The 5,387-nt window shown below is 48.7% G+C and overlaps 1 pseudogene; it reads left to right on the top strand.

Moving 5' to 3' along the window:
* The first annotated feature begins 437 nt into the window (after nucleotides 1-437).
* Nucleotides 438-5,387, top strand: LOC122320479 (annotated as a pseudogene).

Below are 5,387 nucleotides of genomic sequence, written 5' to 3'. Positions count from 1 at the left end.
TAAATATTTGCAAATAAATTATTTTGGATAAATAATTAACTTCCATTCTTCGAATAAACTACCCGTTTTGGGTTTTTTGTCTGTACCACAGTTGGTATTATTTTCTAAAATAAATAAAACACACACAAAATAATAATCACATATCCGAATTATAAATATACTAATTATAATATTCTTAATAACATTAAGAATAAATATTATTTAATTATTCTGGGTTTTTTTTCACTCCTGTGCATATTAAATATACCCCGTTTCCACTGGGCATATATTCCTTTTTAATTTATCGTCGCTTCCATAGACCGTCTCCCTCTAGCGAGACAAATTCCACAAGTCAGCTAAATACAAATTTTTTTTCAAGAGTGCAATTCCAGCAACAAAGGTCTAAAATTTGTTTCTCACGACCAGTACACTCGTTTTCCAACCGAGGGTTCGTTTTTTGGCATGTCCAGTGAAGGTGGGAATAAAAAATCTCCCATTCCACCAACAAAAACTCCGAAAATTGTTGTCAAGCCGCCCACACCTAAACCTTCCAGTAAGACTCCCTCTCCCCAAGCAAGGCTCACTCGTTCCGAGACAAAAATGGCTCTAGCTGCGTCCGATCTTGCGCTGAATCAATTCATTGAGGTTTCAGATCGACTCAGTGAATTCGAAGCGAGATGCAACACTCCGTCGCCGACTCCCCCGAGCATGTCCATGCTAAATATCCGACGCGAAGAGGTCCGAGCATTGTGGGAGCGCATCAAAAAAGAGTACGATGAGTGCAATGTACGCCTGATTTCAGCCGGAGACAGTGCAGCTGACAGCTTGCCAATTCTCCGAGCGAAATATAATTATTGCTACGGCGTCTACGAAAGGTGTGGTGCGAATATAGAGGATCTTATTGCGCAAGCTCCACGAACCCCCCAAACACAAGCTGATCCGTCCCAGACCTACGTTCCTTCAGGTTGTCGGCTACCTCCGTGTGATACCGAGGTCTTCACCGGCGATTATCTTCGCTGGCCGACGTTTAGGGACCTTTTCACGGCGATCTATATTAACAATCCAAGATTGACGCCGGTCGAGAAATTGTTCCACCTGAATTCCAAAACGAGTGGCGAAGCACACACAATTGTGGCAAAGTCGCCTTTAACTAACGATGGTTTTCGCTCAGCCTGGGATAACCTAACTAAGCGTTTCGAAAACAAACGGTTGTTAGTAAACAGTCATTTGAAAATACTGTTCAATGTGCAGTCCATCACTCAGGAATCTGGGCCAGCTTTGCGAGAGCTTCAAGACACCATCCAGAGTTGCCTTACCGCTTTAGAAACGAGCGATATTAGCACCGACAATTGGGATTGCCTATTAGTTTATATGGTCTCCTCCAAACTTCCAAAGTTGACACTTTCCCTCTGGGAGCAGTCGCTCCACAACAAGGTCGATGTTCCCACGTGGCAGGAGTTAAATAACTTCCTCACTGAGCGTCACAGGACACTAGAGGCCATAGATGATGTCCGTCCGTCAGGCTCTAGTCAGCCTCAGCCCAGAGCGGCAGCCTCTAATTCCACGGCACGCAGAATCCACTCCTTTGAAGCAAGAGTAGTACCCAGAGGTAGAGGGTGCGACTTGTGCAATCGAGAAAACCATCCAGTGCGGACATGCGCACGGTTTCTCCGGATGTCTGTCGATGAGCGGTCCGCGTATATCAAAGGCAAAAAGCTGTGTCTGAACTGCTTTGCACGAGGACATCAGCTACGGGACTGTGACAGCACTCATAGTTGCTTCACGTGCCGCGGCCGCCATCACACGCTTCTCCATCGAGGTAACGCGTCTCCAACGCTCTCGACTCCAACTTCAACTTCTTCGCCCAGGTCAAGACCAACTACGACCGCTCCAGCGACTACCAGTGCCGCAACCTCCACGGTGCAAAATTATCTTGCCACGGGTCATAGATCCGTCTTGCTGGGCACCGCCATTATTGACGTTTGCCATTTGGGATCAACCTTCAAGGCTCGTGCCTTGATCGACTCTGGATCGGAGGCAACATTCATGACCGAGCGGCTGTTCAACTTGATTAAGTTGCCTCATCAGATCATTCGAGCCCAAGTCTCCGGCTTAAGCCAAACACTGGCAGCAGAGTCCAAAAAACTCTGCCAATTTTCAATTCGATCTCCGACCAGGCCTGGCCTGCAACTAGACGCGACGGCGTATGTCCTTCCGCAATTAGCTGGTCAACTTCCGTCCTGCTCAATTCCGCAGCATTTCCTACGGGAACTTCCCGAATTTTCTTTGGCAGACCCGAAATTCTATGAGAGTGCACAAATAGACGTGTTAATCGGGGCTGATCTGCTGCCTTCTATACTCCTAAGCGGCACCCGAGCAAACGTCTGTGGCTCTCTTCTTGGTCAAGAGACCATATTCGGTTGGATCCTTACCGGACCAATACCAGCTGCTAGGCAAGAGCAAATTTCCGCTTTCTCCACTCGAATCTCCCATATATTTGATTCAAACCTGGATCAACTTCTCACCAAGTTTTGGGAGGTGGAGGATCTGCCAATAAAAATGGCAAAAGATTCCGATTTGGCTTGTGAGGAAAATTTCCTCCGGACAACCACGAGAGACTTTAGTGGAAAATACATCGTACACCTTCCATTCCGTGATCCAGAGAACGTAAAGTCCGCCCTGGGACACTCCAGATCCTTCGCGTTGGCTCAATTCTTAAGAAACGAGCAGCGTTTAAAAAGGGACAGCCAACAGAAAATTAAGTACGATACCGTCATTCAAGAATATCTCGATCTCAACCACATGAAAGAGGTCTTTCCTACCCATGATTCTGCGAGTTATTATCTTCCGCATCATGCCGTGCTCAAGCCGGAAAGTACGACCACCAAGCTTCGTGTGGTGTTCAATGCCTCCAGCCCTTCAGACAATGGGGTCAGTCTAAATGATATCCTTCATGCTGGCCCGGTCTTACAGTCCGATCTGACCATTCAAATTCTGAAGTGGCGATATTTCCGATACGTTTACAGTGCCGATATCGAGAAAATGTATCGACAGATCTGGGTAGACCCGAAGCATACCCCGTTCCAACGCATTTTATTCCGAGACAGCGAGGGGTACATTCGAGATTTTGAGTTAAAGACGGTAACTTTCGGGATTAATTGTGCGCCCTTCCTGGCGATACGAGTCCTACAACAGCTGGCGACTGACGTGCAGCTCAGCCATCCAAGAGCGAGCAAAGTCATTCGTAATGCAATGTATGTAGACGATGTCCTTTCGGGAGCTGACTCTGCTGAAGATGCTCAGCTCACAATAAAGGAGTTACAGAGTGCCCTAGACTCCGCGGGCTTTCCGTTAAGAAAATGGACGTCCAACAACAAAGAGGTGTTAGCTCATATCCAAGCCGGTCATCTTCTGAACAGCGATTTCCTGGATCTCGACACTGAAAGTACAGCCAAGACTCTCGGTGTACGGTGGAGAGCGACGTCCGATGAGTTTTTCTTCGTCCCCCCAGATCTACCCACAGAAATCTCCCCCACAAAACGCCAGGTGCTTTCCCAAATTGCCAAACTGTTGGATCCAGCAGGCTGGTTCGCTCCATGTGTTGTGTGTGCCAAGATCTTTATGCAAGAGATTTGGCTTCAGGAGCTGGGGTGGGACGATAAGCTGCCATCGGAGTTGTGCCAAAGGTGGCACAGTTTTCTTCAGAGCTATTCGGTCCTTGATCAGGTCCGGATTCCAAGATGGGTTTCCTTTCGCCCAGAATTCCGCTTAGAGCATCATGGATTTTGTGATGCCTCGCAGAAAGCCTACGGCGCTGCGATCTACGTGCGCGTAGAGATGGGACATACCACGATGGTACACCTGCTCACCGCCAAGACGCGTGTTGCGCCAGTCAAAACTGTGTCGCTTCCTCGCCTAGAGCTGTGCGGAGCTTTACTGCTAGCCGAAATGGCTGAAGCGATCCTTCCCAGCATGCCGATGCTGAATTCGAGTCTCCACTGCTGGACCGATTCCACCATTGTGTTGGCATGGTTAGCAAAACCAGCTTGCCATTGGACTACTTTCGTTGCCAACAGAGTGACGAAGATCACTCAGTCCACAGAGGCAGCCAACTGGTCACACGTTCAATCCGAACATAATCCCGCTGACTTGGCTAGTCGAGGGGTAGCCCTTCCAGAGCTTGTCGGTAGTTCTCTCTGGTGGCATGGACCCACTTGGTTGCAAAAGCCACGCAGCCAATGGCCTAGCCAGGGGACCGACCTTCCCGTGACCGAGATCGAAAAGCGAGCAGTCAAAGCCCACGTAGCATATATTCCGAACGAAGACTTTCTTGATCGTTTTTCCAAATTGGATAGAGCGTTGCGGGTCCTCGCGTATGTCCAGCGTTTTATCAATCGGTGCAAGAAACAATCGCCGCTTTCAGAGATCCGTCTGGAGGCCAAGGAACTTGTCGCCGCCGAGCGGCTCATGATTCTCTGCACTCAGCGCAGGTATTTAACGAACGAGTATCGCTGCTTGAGTCAGAAGCTTCCGGTGCCCCCTTCCAGTTCGATCCTCTCCTTGAACCCTTTCCTAGATCAGGAGGGGCTGATAAGGGCATGTGGCCGTGTCACAGCCTCTGAAAGTTTGCGTTACGATGAACGACACCCGATAATCCTCCCGTACGAATGTTCACTCTCTCGGCTTCTGGTAAAGTTCACCCATCTCATTACGCTACACGGGGGTAATCAGTTGGTGGTACGTCTCACCCGTTCCAGATATTGGGTTCCGAGAGTCAAAAACTTGGTGAAGGCAGTTATCAATGCCTGCAAGGTCTGCGTGATCTACAAAAAGCGATTGCAAAGTCAGATGATGGGAAATTTGCCAAGAGAACGAGTGTCATTCTCCCGCCCATTCACGTACACGGGTATGGACTACGCAGGGCCCTTCGACATAAAGAATTACACTGGCAGAGCCTGCCTTATTACTAAAGGGTATGTGTTGGTTTTCGTTTGCTTCTCCACCAAGGCTATCCATTTGGAGCCTACTTCAGATCTGACGACCGAGAAATTTCTTGCGGCATTCGCTCGGTTCGTATCCAGAAGAGGGTGTCCTCGCCAAGTGCAGTCGGACAATGGGAAGACCTTTGTTGGCGCTGCCACATTACTGTCCCGAGATTTTCTCCAGGCCGTTAAAGAGTCTGTGACTGATGCGTATAGTCATCAGCAGCTCGACTGGCATTTCATTCCGCCAGGAGCACCCCATATGGGAGGCCTATGGGAAGCTGGTGTCAAGAGCTTCAAGGCATTGTTTTATAAATGCACAGCTACGCGGAAATACACCTTTGAAGAACTTGCCACTCTGCTAGCGAAGATTGAAGCTTGTCTAAATTCCAGACCGCTATCTCCCATGTCAGAGGATCCCACTGA

The sequence above is a fragment of the Drosophila ficusphila genome, unplaced genomic scaffold (assembly GCF_018152265.1).
Source record: "Drosophila ficusphila isolate 14025-0441.05 unplaced genomic scaffold, ASM1815226v1 contig_580, whole genome shotgun sequence".
In the NCBI taxonomy this organism is placed as follows: Eukaryota; Metazoa; Arthropoda; class Insecta; order Diptera; family Drosophilidae; genus Drosophila; species Drosophila ficusphila.
This window is presented reverse-complemented; position numbering and strand designations above follow the sequence as displayed.